Source organism: Clytia hemisphaerica, unplaced genomic scaffold, assembly GCF_902728285.1.
Source record: "Clytia hemisphaerica strain Z4C2 unplaced genomic scaffold, Clytia hemisphaerica genome assembly, whole genome shotgun sequence".
Classification (NCBI taxonomy): Eukaryota; Metazoa; Cnidaria; class Hydrozoa; order Leptothecata; family Clytiidae; genus Clytia; species Clytia hemisphaerica.
Genome location: NW_027103907.1, coordinates 809417 through 824998, shown reverse-complemented (window position 1 = coordinate 824998; position 15582 = coordinate 809417). Strand labels below are relative to the sequence as shown.

The 15582-nt window shown below is 35.2% G+C and overlaps 1 protein-coding gene across 1 annotated transcript in view; it reads left to right on the top strand.

Moving 5' to 3' along the window:
- LOC136809064 (uncharacterized) overlaps nt 1–15582 on the top strand; it is a 48924-nt gene that overhangs the window by 32648 nt on the left and 694 nt on the right. The gene's annotated exons all lie outside the window — the stretch shown is intronic.

The window sequence follows — 15582 nt, the reverse complement described above, 5'->3', positions numbered from 1 at the left end:
TGATTAACTGCGCATTAAAGATCGAAGAATGTGAAATCTTACGAATCTTACTTTGAAAGGTAAATATAGAATTAAGATTCATCTCAATTAATTAATAATAAAAGAACGATTTAATGGTTTTTAATGAGAGGGATTAATGGAACTATTACCGTAGGAATTACTGTTACAAATTCACGGAAGTGCCCGACAGCTGTCATTCTAGCATAACGGTCGATCGGAAATTGGTCCTTATCGATTACACTTCCAAAAATTTCAAATTTTCTTGACTTTTTGAGTTTTAAGTCTAAAGATGTTCTTTAAATGTTTTTTATGCATTTTCTTTATGAAATTAAGTCCATAAGCCTTAAAATGTTATTATTTTGGCCATCGAAGTCTTATGTACTCTTTGGTTCCAAATAAACAGGGGGGGTTCGAATAAACGGGGGGTTGGAAAATTTTCGAGATTTCAATAAACGGCGGGGGACCTAATTGCCGGGGGGTTGGAAATTGTACTTCTAAAAATCCAAAAATAAGGTAGATATAGGCTAAAATCAGGCTATTTAGAGCAAAGTAAGGGGCTTTCTCTTTAACAGCTGAAAATATTCTTTAAAATTAACAAATGGGAGGTCCTAATAAGGTCCGGGGGGTCGGTAAATTTTTGAAAAATTAACAATCAGGGGGGCGTTTATTTGGTCCTAAGCTCTTAAGTAGTAATTAAATGATTTGTTCTTATATAAAATCGTGTAGGTGAAAGCTGAATGTTACCACTACCATGCAGCAGCCGTTTGCGTTTGTTATCTTGTTGCTATGGATTCGTTAGATCCAGGGTTATCTGTTTATCTGCAGGGAATACTAAACGTACTCTTTATTTTACGAGAACAATTTTATAAGAACAAAAAGTCTCTAGGTCATGAAAAAAAGGAGCGATGCCGAGTAGTACTCTAAGGTCCCGAATAGTAGAGGGTCTTAATGGAGGGGGATCGAAACTTTTTTTTAACATAATCAACGGCTAATTGCCGAGGGGTTGTAAATTGTAAAAAGCCCAAAATAAGGTAATCCTAATTAGAAAGGGGGGTCCGAAAATTGGGGAAACGTTTATTCGGGACCCTAGAGTCAGGTTTGTGCCTTATCCAAACTGCCATCTGGATATTCTTTGAAGCTGTTGAAAAGAATCCCAAGCTATTTGCTGTTGAGATGGCATTAATGATTAAAAAATCTTTAGCCACCTACCTCGAATGTCAAGACTTGAATCTCTAGTAATATTTTATGAAAGGTTATCTAACATATATAACGGTCATCCGGAAACATGGAGTAATCAGAGAGAGAACCATCGATAGTTTTAACACTCGTCACAAAGATGGCCTCGTTGGTGTAAAATCGTTTGAAGATACAGCCTTTGTTTTAGGTCATCCTTATATGCAGACAGTCCCTATCTTTGTATGACCCAAATTTTATGATTTTACCTTTTCGAAAGTATACCTACCCCTAAAAGAAACCTTTTTCATACATATATGAAATATATTCTCTTTTCATCTTTTTTATAGAGTCTTATTTGTGTCCTTATTTTGGCTAAAACAAAAAAATTGTTCGGAATGATTTCGAGAACCAATCTTGTTCACGAGGAAGCTGATGTTTTCTATAGATTGAACAACAAACCACAACAGCCGACATCGAAACTGTTTTTAAACACAAATATAATCGAAACAAGCAATTTTATTGGCCACAAACTCATGACTTGCAATCAAAAAAGCTCCCACGTTTAACTTCACCCTTCCTCGTTCCTCATTCCCAGACTGGTTGCATTTTCAGACTCTCCAAATTTTCTTTCAAAATTGAATCGAAATATTGCTCGAGAAGATTGCAAAACTTGAACAGAATAGCAGTTATAATCTTAAAAATAATAAGTTTTTTAAAGAAAATCGCTTCGCGGACCTGTCTGAATGATAGAAAGGTGCATGCCCAGTAGTAAAACTTCAAATTAATTCACTAGAGGGCAGAATCAAGTAAAACAGGGCCAATTTTGGAGGTTCTTGAATCACTCGTTGACCAAATATAGTCACAAAACGGTCAAAATCTTAAAAAAGTGGCTTTTTGTCGAACTTTTGCATTTTTGTGACGTTTGGCTGAAAATCTCGCTTTTGATTTTTTTTTTGTTTGACCATGAAACCCAAACCAAAAATGACGATTTCTAATTCAAACTGGACATTACATAGCCCATGTCTAGTATACTCGTCATTGGTACTTAAAGGGTTAAAAGGGGGCATAAAATTCTCCCCATATCTAAAACAGAAAGTGTCTTATTTCAAACCACTTGTGGTATCAGTTCGGGGATTTCCCCACTGCCTAAAATAACTTTTTTGTTATTATGGGGAACCTTTGAGAAGTTTTTTGGTTACATTCACGAGGTTCACGTTAACGTTAGATTGTTTGGATTTTGTAAGGAGCCTGTAATTCGAACCCCATTTGAAATTGTTCAAAATATATAGGCCGTGTTCAGACCTAGGTTTAAAGTAATTATGTCCGCATGCCTCTTTTATATTCCTTTTGTATTTAACTGCAAGCTCCTCATTAGTTAAACCAAAGTTTGAAAAGGAATCGCCCTCTGGTTTAAAAAAAAAGTTTTTACGATTTTGTGACAGTTCTCTGAATAGACGAAATCAGAATTCGCAAGTGAAAAGCATGCTCCTTTTGTAAATTATGAAAGGAGAACGTGAAATTTATGACTTAGAGACGCTCGGAGCGTCTCTAGAAATTTAGGTAGTTAATGGGCTTTTAATGTGGTGTTTTAATATCATGGATCGATGGACCCATACTCCGCATCAAAAACGAAGGGGATTCCTTTTTCCTCTCTTGTGTAATCTATCTAAAAGATGAAATAGCAACTAAGTCGTTGCATTTCTTAATTCCCATATCAACTTAGTACTACTTAAGCCTTAAACTTAGACTTTCAGGTCTGAACACGACCATAGAGATATCATCATCACCATTATCTGTTTATCGATTGAAATGATAATCCTTTGACATTCCAAATTAAAAAGAAATTGCCATTGTTTACAAATAAGTTAATGAAGGTCATTATCTTTTGCATCCTGGTGCTATTTAATGATCTGCGCTTTGTTAAATTACATTTTTAATTGATTTATAAGAATATAGTTTTCCCTGAATTCCGCTTCAACGGTAAACTTTAGATTGAATTTTTCCCTATATTCTCCAAGGAAAGGACCACTCTGCTAATCAATAGAATATTCCATACTGGATCTACCATAAAGCGATGTATAGGTGACATATCTATGGCTACAAAACGTTCTTGTTCTTTTGTTCCAACTTGGTGTTTCTTATAACAAGTACGATGACACGGTATTGTTTTGTCTTTCTTCAAAAAAGAAATTTATTGAGTTGACAATCTGTGGTTTTTCTCTAAACGATTCTTCAATTGAAACATAATCAAGAAAATTATGATGAGGTGGTATAAATAAAAATGTCTCATCAATTTATCATCTTCATTTATGTATTTGGTTCACTTGTTTGATAGGTATATAAATTTTCTATTTTTGAAATTCAATGAACCAATCAACGCCACTACTTAGGACATTGGGTTCTAGTTTACCTACTCTGTACCAGAGTGTATCTCACGTTTATCGCTTCGTAGTACAGTAGTGCGTAGTATAGTAGCCCTCTACGGAAATGGGTTTCGAAATTAAAGTCTGTCCAGATATAATTGGCAGTGGAAACAAGAATGCCTGTAACTTTTGGTAGTCAAATATAATTATGAAATTTTTTTTGCTTGGTTTAGAAAATCAAAAGCGCTATATTTGAATGTATTTTTGGTTGAAAAATTCGCGATTTTTAGCGGTTTAATTTGCGATTGTAAAAATTGAGCTTTTTTTCTACTTATGCTATAACGTTCATTTTTACACCAGTGGTAGTTCAACCTTAGGTTAAGAAATTTTTTAAATTTCAAGGCAAACAGAAAAGTTATTCGGAAGATATGGGACCCGAAATACCCCTTGGTAGCACTTTTCTGTGAAATATCAAATCTACAACTTATTACTAAAAACGGGGGTAGTGATATGATTGATGAAACAGTTTTTCGATCATAACACATTTTACAATCTCTTTAATGACCTCATAGCCAAACTGTGTTTAGTGTTTTGGGAATTAGCAAAGTTCTTTAATGACTTAATAATAACAAAGGCAATACAAGTTCATGCTTATCCTTTCAATAAAAACAATTATACTGTATGATTTCACTTCGTTTCGAAATAATCAATGATACCAATAATACCAATGCACCAACACTTAACATTTTCCAACTTTTAATTGCACTGTTCAAAAAAGATAACATAACCCCCGTTTTTATTAATAAGTTGGAGATTTGATATTTCACAGAAAAGTGCTACCAAGGGGTATTTCGGGTCCCATATCTTCCGAATAACTTTTCTGTTTGCCTTGAAATTTAAAAAATTTCTTAACCTAAGGTTGAACTACCACTGGTGTAAAAATGAACGTTATAGCATAAGTAGAAAAAAAGCTCAATTTTTACAATCGCAAATTAAACCGCTAAAAATCGCGAATTTTTCAACCAAAAATACATTCAAATATACCACTTTTGATTTTCTAAAACAAGCAAAAAAAATTTCCATAATTATATTTGACTATCAAAAGTTACAGGCATTCTTGTTTCCACTGCCAATTATATCTGGACAGACTTTAATTGGGTTGCCTGTTTATTAGGGATGACTATTCTGATAGAGTCTCTAGGGGCTGTTTTTCAGAATTTTCTTAATAGATTTAATAGAGGTCGGGAAGGGATATATACTATCTTAGGAAAAGACAATTCTAATGATAATCAATTCCATTTGCCAATTTTAACCTTTTAATGCAACTTAGGTGTTATGTACAGGATTTGGTCAATTTTAAGGCAAAATCTTCTCAAAATAAACCCAAACATAAGATAACTTACCTGATTCTTTCAGAGGGATTTTGCTAGAGGGATTTTCTCCTCATCGGCTCCAGTAGAATATTATTTAAAGAGTGTACTCGACACCTTGCTTCCAATAAAATCTCATCGATGCATTTTTTTATGTTTACGTGTCCGTTTGACTATTCTTGTCTTTTGTTGAATTTGCTCGATCGACTGGGGCTGGTAATATCCGCAAGCACCCGTTTACTTAACCGGTTAACCAAAAGGAGGGAGGCTGCCACTCTTTTCTCTGAATTTCTTCTCGCCCTTGACCGTTCTCTTTAGTTGTAGCTGAGAGGCATCAAAGTCTTTGGTGTGACCTGGCTCGGGGTCGAACCCATATTCTTGTGTACCGTAGCCGCGTGCGCACCACCTTATGCTAAGGTCGCTCGGGTGTCGTTAAAGCTAAAAGAACGGGTGATGGTGGTTTTTAAGCAGGATTTCCATGTATTTCAAACGGCCTTTTTGAAACTTATTGACGTCATAGCTAGGTATTTTAATCTGTTGATTTTCGGCATCCTCCACGCGTATGAAAAAGCCACCTTTTCAAGGAGGATTTGCAACTCGCTAACAGTCGTTTTTTTATTGCAGGCCTAATTTTTTTTCTTCAAAATTAACTGCATGTTTTTGTTTAATTGACCTTTTAAAAACAAAAGTTTTAGCTTGATTTTAATGTATCAATATGCAGCGGAAATTCAAGATTTCATCGCCTACATTTTACGGGATTTGAAAAAAATGTACATATCCGTCATAATATAATGTGAGCCTCATTTTCATGTCAATTACAAAGCTATATTTACACTACGAAGGAAACAGGCGTTTAAAAGTAGGTCGGCGTTTTTTCTTTGTGAACGTGCCAAAGGTTTTGGTCGAGATTAATATCAAACTCTTTTAATCGTGTGTTCCTTAGTTTTACCCCTGTCAATATTTGGTCATGTTATTATTCAATTAGCACAATGTCTATTGTGGTAATAGTTTACAACCTCGTTTAAAACCAAGGTACCCGTAGGGACTACATCCCCAGTCTTGGAAAGAAAATCACGACATATAATTCGCTCTAATTTCTACCAAATCCATCTTCCCCATGATTTAATTTTTAAACTTTGTATATTTTAATACTTTTCCTTTTATAGCAATAAAATTCTGACTTAGGGAAAGCACATAAACGATATCGGAATCCCAAACACATAAAACATCAATATCCGATATGTTATTTCCTTTGGGGAAATTGATCCTTTAACAAACAAGAAATACTTCATTTTCGTTCGCTCTCCTCTGATCAAAACTTTCACCCTTTGTGTACACTTGTGTACAAATTCACTTGTGTACAAATTTTTCGATTATTTTGAATAGTATTTCTTGTAAAATAAGTCTTATTTCCTTTCGGAAGTTAGTAATTTATTTTGAAAATTGGAAAAGTTGTGGGTGAAACCATAAATCAGAATGCTTTAAAGGTAGTGGTTTCGACTGATGTGATGTTGAAGTTATTTTGTTTTTGGCAAAAACATTCAAATTATTGTAAGTCATCTAATTAGCACGTGTATTCTAAACAGTTTTATAATGATTGGGAAAAATAATTGAGCGACTGTGCGGAAGCTTACATAACAAGTTAACGAAATTTAAAATAAAAGTCAACAATATTTTATCTATTCGGCAAAAGGCTTTACGGCACACGTTTTTTCATAAGAATATCCAAAATTTTCAAAGCCTTCGCATGCTCTTAACTTTTTGAGTTTTAAGCCTAGAAATGTTCTTAACATGTTCTTATTTTTGTTATTTATTCTGTCTATTTTTCTAAGAAATCTGGTTGGAGAATTTTGGAGTCCGTAAACCCTTAAAATGTTTTTAACATGTTTTTATTAAAACCATTGAAGCCTTTTTTATTTAATTTTAACTGTCTTTATCCCCGCCAAAATTTATCTGGTTAAAATATTCAGTCGGTTCAACTAACCGTGTTGATTTTTGCTTGAAAAGCAAAGTGACTCACACATTTGCTTGCCATAACAATTTTCCCTGAAAATGTTGTAGTTAGTTCTGAATGATCAGTTTGAAGGTTTTCATTCTAGTGCAAATTAAACATGTTTGATTTTGCAGTTTTAGTATTTCCCAATGAAGTATAAGCCCAAAGGGCTAAAATCGAATCTCCTTGGTAAGATTTAAAGCCAACAAATCCTACCAAAGTTGCGCGGCCTTGAGCGGCTCGCCTGGTTTTTACACAAATGACAGATTGAAACTAAAATTTACCGCTAAATTTCGAAAAAAATATCAATCGTAAACAAAGGAATTGCTAGATTCAATCTGTCGTCAAAAATACGGCGCATTTTTTAAGGCTTCACTTTTTCTCGCCTGAGAAAGGTTAGAGATTCTACTCTAGCCCTTCGGGCTTTAAACTCAATGGTATTTCCTGCCCATATACAAGGTCATCCAAAATAAGCATACTCATTAAAAACCATTTGATTTTGATTGCGCCTTATTAAAACTTAGCATTGGGATTTGCTAAAAATTTGACAGCGAAAATGATTTATGTTCAATTTTTACCCAAAAATAGATGACCGACCGAAAGTTTTCAGGAAATGAATTTTGATTATCTAATATTATAATTTTGAGGCTGTAATTAATTCTGACCATTATATAAAATGTGCAGTGTCATTAATTCTTTGCATATACATTGAATGCACAAATGTATATCAAATTGTAGTATCTTGTTTTTTTTGCTTTGCCCCTTTGAAGAAATTATTTCAATTCTTTGATTTAAATTTCCTTAAAATCGAGAATTTAAGATGAAGATTTTTTCTTCTATTTCAACATTTCAAGGGAGTAGTAGCCTGGGAATCCAAGCTCATAATTTTAGAAAAAACAAAAAATACCTCACCTCACAAAGTTCTAAAATTATAGAGCTTGGTGCAGGTAGATTAGTCTGACACAGAATGTTATAAACAGTCTGTGTGTGAACCCTTGTTGACAGACTTTCTGAACTTTGGAAACCCAGGCAAACACACATAATCAACTTACCATAGTAAGTACTGCTAAGTAATACGCCAAAAAGCTGGCCAATCAGGCCGAACCTGCATTGCAGGGAAAAATCTCCCTGCAGGCGAGTTACCTGCACCAAGCGTTAAACCAGCAGCAAAAATATCATAAACTAGACTGTGAAAAAAGTTTAACGCTTGGATTCCCAGGCTAGGGAGTAGCCTTGCGTTTACGATTTTCTAAGATTAAGCCTTTGTCAAAAGGTTTGTCTACACTCAAACTTCACTGTCTTGTTGTTTAGCCGTTTTTAACAAACTGGGCCTCACCGCGCGGGCGTTATTCCGTTCCCTGATTGTGACTTTCTATTCTCAACTTCAGTTGAGCTAGAATCTGAGAATGTCTGTGTGTGTGTGTGTGTGTGTGTCTGTGTGTCTGTGACAAAAACTTTGGGGCAGGCTGGAGACTTCAAAAATGGTCCGATTGGGCTGAAATTTTGAACACTTGATCCTTGGGCAAATCCCTGGGGGTGTTTTTTTCATTTTTTCAAAATTTTGATTTTTGGGGCCTGGGGACGAGTTTTTCGCCAAAACGAGGCTAGAACTTTGGGGCAGGCTGGAGACTTCAAAAATGGTCCGATTGGGCTGAAATTTTGAACACTTGATCCTTGGGCAAATCCCTGGGGGTGTTTTTTTCATTTTTTCAAAATTTTGATTTTTGGGGCCTGGGGACGAGTTTTTCGCCAAAACGAGGCTAGAACTTTGGGGCAGGCTGGAGACTTCAAAAATGGTCCGATTGGGCTGAAATTTTGAACACTTGATCCTTGGGCAAATCCCTGGGGGTGTTTTTTTCATTTTTCAAAATTTTGATTTTTGGGGCCTGGGGACGAGTTTTTCGCCAAAACGAGGCTAAAACTTTGGGGCAGGCTGGAGACTTCAAAAATGGTCCGATTGGGCTGAAATTTTGAACACTTGATCCTTGGGCAAATCCCTGGGGGTGTTTTTTTCATTTTTTCGAAATTTTGATTTTTGGGGCCTGGGGACGAGTTTTTCGCCAAAACGAGGCTAAAACTTTGGGGCAGGCTGGAGACTTCAAAAATGGTCCGATTGGGCTGAAATTTTGAACGCTTGATCCTTGGGCAAATCCCTGGGGGTGTTTTTTTCATTTTTTCAAAATTTTAATTTTTGGGGCCTGGGGACGAGTTTTTCGCCAAAACGAGGCTAAAACTTTGGGGCAGGCTGGAGACTTCAAAAATGGTCCGATTTGGCTGAAATTTTGCACACTTGATCCTTGGACAAATCCCTGGGGGTGTTTTTTTCATTTTTCCAAAATTTTTATTTTTGAGGCCTGGGGACGAGTTTTTCGCCAAAACGAGGCTAAAACTTTGGGACAGGCTGGAGACTTCAAAAATGGTCCGATTTGGCTGAAATTTTGCACACTTGATCCTTGGGCAAATCCCTGGGGGCTTTTTTTCATTTTTTCAAAATTTTGATTTTTGGGGCCTGGGGACGAGTTTTTCGCCAAAACGAGGCTAAAACTTTGGGGCAGGTTGGAGACTTCAAAATTGGTCCGATTGGGTTGAAATTTTGCACACTTGATCCTTGGGCAAATCCCTGGGGGTAATTTTTTCATTTTTTCAAAATTTTGATTTTTGGGGCCTGGGGACGAGCTTTTAGCCTAAACGAGGCTAAAACCCAAAATACTATAATTTTTCTTAAGCCATAAAGTTTACAATTGGGCCTACGAATGATTTCAAAGATACTGAAGTTGAGCCAGTGCGGTTAGCACGTTCGATATATTTAATAAAGATACTCTAAGGTCTCGAATAAACGTCCCCACCCGGTTATTAATTTTCGAAAAAATTTTAAACCAGAAATTTTTGGTCACAGTATAAATGATGTTTTTACCTAAACTCAGTTGTTGTGTGTTTTTGCTCGAATTACGGATTCACCTACGGATTCGGTCGAGTTTGAGAAAGTATCGAGTTGTTTGGTAGAGAAAAAAAGAGAGGAATGTTTTACATAACCACAAAACGGAAATCCGAAAAGGTGGCAGCCATGATGATTTGTTTGATTAATTGATAAATGACTTCCGAGTTGCCATTACTTTTAATGAATTAATCTTTTAATTGAACGGGGTTTTCTTATTATCGTTAGCTTATGTGACCAGGCCTATCTCTCTCAACGCCGAATATTATAGCATATCAAGCTCTTAGAATCGAAAAAATAAATTTATAAATTTTAAAACTAAGAATACTACTACTTAAGAGTAGAGTATATCCTACGAATAGTTTTTTTGAATCGCACACATCTACACAACCGAAGATCCTATACTACGAGTCGAGTATAGTCGTAGTTGAGAGCGAAATCTATATATTAATAGCGGTGCTTTGTGTGTCTGTGTGTCACCACGTTTTCACTTTGTTTGTGTTTTAGGATTATGACTTTTAGTCATTTTCTCTTGCTCCACAAATTTGTTCTATTGGATTCGCGCCATTTGCAAAAGATTTCGCAAGCAATGTTTTGTTCTCGATAAGTTTGTTTTGATTGACAGATCGGATTGAGCATGGTTTAGACTTTATTCAGCCTTTGTTTTGAAATTTAAGGCTCCTCTACATTTTGTAATTTTAATTTCTGCACAGCTTTGCCCGATCCTGTTTTTCTCTTTTCTTTTGTTTGAAATGTTTTCGAATGTATTTAACGACCGTATTTATTACTCGAACTCTTTTCAAAACAAAACAAGTTTCTTTTATAGAAAAGAACATTTCAAATGTAAATCAAAACATAAAAAATTTAAAAAGTTTGTCAAAGGGCGATTAAAAGCAAGAGAAAAAATTACGGAGTAATTTAGAATTGACTTTTTTATTTTTTTAAATGTGATAAAAGCAAAGGTGCACTATTCTTTGTGGCTTCTCTGCTTTTTCCTAAAGAATTGTCATTTCTACATTTCACTCCTCTTTACCATGACATTTTCTCAAATTGTCTAAAACTGGACGGCGTATTTAATGCGAGCGAAGTGAGAAAAAGTCTCCGGGGGCGAGGGTTAGAGTCAAACTTTGACGATATCTTTTTATTCATTTGATATTGATCGTTTTTTTAAGCCAGCTTCAACATCCAAAGGACTTTTAGTGCGTTCAGCTAGAGCTTAACCGGCGTGCGATGCCGGGTACCGGCTAGTTGTTAATAATAGTACGCCGAATAATAATAAAAACCCGAATATAAACGAACACACGTATTGATAATATTAACGCGTTTCCGTTATCAGTCATCACGTATTAAAATGTATCATTTGACAAAATTGCGAAATATCAAAACGACTTTCCAACGTGCGCGTGGCTGTCGATCAAAAATCAATCGCTTTCACAATTTCAATTTGAACCGTTGATGTTCTAACGGCGAACATTGATGCTTGCTAATTACAGTAAAATAAATAAAATCACCAAAGTGTTCAAGAACATCCAGCACAACACCGTGAAAATCCTTACAAATAATTACTGCTTGGTGTTTTGTATCTCTCGATACCCCTGTGTCCAAAGCTGCGCGAAGAGTGAAATACACAATTAAACAAACAATATCTTACTGTAATGCTACAACATCTTTGTTCTCGAATGTCAGAAAGGTCGATTGCACTAGCCTACTTTTGAAATCTACAGTAATGAAATTAAAGCGCAAGTTAACATTTCCTCCAGCATTTAAGATAGAACATTTTTGTGAAATGTCTTCAGAATTTTTAATTTAACTTTAATTTGTTCGAATAGCAAATATATATCCGCCCATATCAATAGCCTGTTATATGGAATTATAGAATTTTCGGATCTACATTCAACCAAACTGATCGCAGAAATTACTAACAAATGAGTCAAAATCAGTACTATTTTAATTTTTATATCAAGAAAAAAAGTGCACTGCCAACACAAAATAGCCACCTAATTATGGTAATTAATGCTAATTTATTTGTTTTAATTATCTTTAATTAAGTTATAAACATACTTTTGTTACATTACGGATATATGTAGTGTGATTATTTCTCAATGCAACTCATTGGCATTGGATGTTTCGTTGTGTTTTGTCAGAGAACATTTTTCATTCCATGTGGTGGTCGGTTAGCCGTGCGTTTAGTTTGATGTGATTTTACACTGAAACCTTGAGTGATGGAGTAGATTCACTGTGGTTTTAAGTGGAACAGGGAATGGGATTTTGTCAAAATACTTATTATAGACAGAAGCGTGGTGGCAGCAGAGGTTTTTCAAAGGGGCGCCGAAATACAAAGGATGCAAAAAGACGCCTCTAATTACTAATTTCGGCGCCCCTTCACTCTTTTACACCTTAGATATGGCAGTTTTTGGCCTAAAAGAGTGAAAAGACCCAAAAAATTTCGTACTCACTACGCTCGCGTTATTTTTTAGAAACAATTTACTTACTTTTCATAGCGCCAAAATCAGAATCTTTTAAAATTGCCTCCCCAGTTTGCCCGAATTTTAGTCGACCTACCACGCTCTACTGATTATAGAAAGGTTTTTATGGCAGTTCCTCATTGACGAGGGCATGGGTAATGGAAGTTTAAATTGACTGGATTGAATTAAGTATGTCGATTTGACTAAAACATTACTTTGCTTTAAGATTGTGGTTTATTTTGTGAAGCAGGGCGTTCATTTTCATGAATGTCGGACATTTGAGGACGGAATATGTATCCGAAGCGATGGAAATTTGATCCATTTAGAGACGTTCTTCTTAAATTTTCTTAAATTTTCAAAAAAACTTGCTCTTCCTTTAGAAGATTTAAAGATTTTTTTTCTTTTTTGCTGTTTGTGTATTCTTTGAAATAGTTTATAAGGTGCAAAATTCTGATTCTTACAGGCGGGTCACCAGTAAATTATGTGAATGCGTGGAAATCGAAAAAGAATAGCGTGAATACGCGAATTTATCAAATTTGCGTGAACCAGAATATACACTTTTTGATTGCGTGAATGAATTTTTTATGTGAATGCATGAATTTTTCACTAACCCCAATTGTGTTTGATTTTTCAAGTTTCCCCGATTTTTCAAGTTTCCCCGTTTCTCTTAAATATTTACTCAATCTTTTTTTTACAATCGGGATTAAATAAATTTCTAAAAGAAGATTGCAAGAATTTTTGGTCCGCTAGTTGACCTCATACAGAGTCACTTCTCAACTTGAATTATGTTTCTTTGGAAGGTCAAAATGAAGAACACAACTTGTTTAGTGTGAAACCTTTGAATGAAAGTGAAGATGAAAATGAAGAATCTTGGGGAAAAACATTGAGAATTATTACCAGTGACATTTGAAAATTCTTCATTTCCTTTGAATCATTAATAAACTCCTACTCCTTGCTTTCCAATCAATTAAATGTGTCTTTGAAATTATTTGTTTTTGGCAATTTTGGTTTATTACGGGCTTCCTTTATTGTGATGTGATATTTGTGATGAATGGTAGTAGTTTGACTGGTAGTTTTTTCTTTCTTTGTTTTTCACATTGATATTACCTTAGTGGCTTTTACAGTTCTTTTTTTTTCCTCGGTAAGTGCTAGTAACTCAGCTGTTCTTATTTTAAGTTTTATGGGAAATTTTACTATATTCTTCTTACTCATCTTCTATTTTACTACACGTTTTTTTTTATAAGAATATCCAAGATTTTTGAAGCCTTGGGATGTTCGTAACATGTCCTTATTTTCGCCATTTATTGAGTATTTTTGTCCATTTTCCTATGAAATTTGATGTTCTAGAGTCTGCAAAGCCTTAAAATGTTCTTAACTTTCTTGACATTTTGGCCATCGAAGCCTTTTGTTCTTATAGAAAAAAACGTGTACTCTTAAATTGCTCTAACTACAGGGATTCCAGGATAAGCGTTACTCTGCAATTGTTCTTAATGTTTGGCTATTTTGAGCTTCATTGCTCTTATGGTATTGACCTTTTTTGAAAAGGGCGTGTATGTTCAAAAGCAAAATTTGTTCAATGAGATTACGTCATTTTTTCAACATCTCTTCCAAATCGTATAACAGCTAAACTGTCAGACAATGTAATGGCATTGCATGTCTGATAAATAAATTGTGCGCTTACAGTAAACTCGTGCACAAAAATAGATCTACTGTTTGATTGCACAAGCAGGCTTAATCGACCGCCGGAGGCGGTTTCTTTCATAGTGGTACGCTAATCTCGTTTTGCCTCGGCTCATTACTTTGTCTGCCATTTACTTTCGGTTTTTTTAACTAGACCAGGTGTTTCTCTTTTTTTCGCTGAATGTCTTTTATTCGGAATTGAAAAATGACTATATTGTAATCTGTTTTCAATGAATAATCTAAAATTTACTGGAGATGACATGTTGGCGTTAATAATGTGCGCGCGCTCTTTTGCGAGCGTGATGCGTGGTGGAAGGTGGTCGTTTCAGTGTGGTTTAGATCCACACTGTGACCTAGTAATGTATTAATAATATGTTAATAATATTTATTGTAGTGGATAAGGAAGAACATAGTTTATCATATTATTGCTTCATCAATGCACACCCTATCACTGTAGTCACGGCCGCTGTTGAGCACAATATTTAAACGCATTGTACAATGTAACATGCAAATACTTTTAGTGGCGTCAGTCGGTAATGATTGACTAAATGTGAAAGAGGAAGCGATTGTTTGAAACAAAAATTAAACTGTCACCAGGGAACGGGTGTTTGTCTCGGGTTTTTGTTTTCACCGCAATTATCATTTGTTTGTTTGTTGGCATTGAATGAAGGTTCATTTGTCAATCTCGTACCTTGAGCTACGACCACCACTTTTGATTTTACTGATGGACGTGGTCCAATTGGTAACCACCATCAGAATTATAAAAAGCGAACTAAGGAACTCTGAACGAACTTGGGTCCTTATGAGTAGGGTAAGAAGGTCCACGACGGGCCTCACTTTCGATGCGAAAGGGTGATCTTGGTGTTATCATTCTCCAGAGTTTTGAATTATCGTTATTCTCAAAGGTTTGGGCAGTAGCGTGGGGGTTGACTAAATTCGGGCAAACTGGGGAGGCAATTTTAGAAGATTTTGATTTTGGTGCCCCCTATGAAAAGTGAGTATCTTTTTAGAAGGACTAAAGTTTTGCGGTATTTTCTCTTTTTTTGGTCAAAGATTGCGAGGAAATAGTCATTTTGCCTGCTGAGGGCCATATTTTCAAGATGAACTACAGTGTCATTGTGAAGATATCATTCCTCATTCATCTGAAACTTCATTAATTAAAGATGCAATGCAACTCATTAAGTGGTGGTCAAAGAAATAAAATACCATACATTTTAATGGCTTTAATAATGTCAGGGTGTGCCTGTTGAACCATTCATTAAATACTATTTAAGGAATTTCTCCTTTTTATTAAAAATCCAGCTCATTAGGTATTTCGACTAATTAAGTGTTGTGGTTAAGAATTTAAGGAGCGGATATTTTGTTACTCCTTGGCTACATTCAGTATACCTCTTCTTTGGAAGTTTCTTTCAGGTTTTATAGAATTGAAGATTTTCCATTGAAATTCGAAAACAACGCCCTTAGGCTGAGTTGATTGAGTTATTAGTATGTTGTTTCTTAGAAACAATAGTTAATGCTTAACCAAAGTAAACTTAACCAATTAATTAACTTCGAATTTACTAAATTTGTATAACTTGTTGTTTTGTCTTGGTGATGTGTA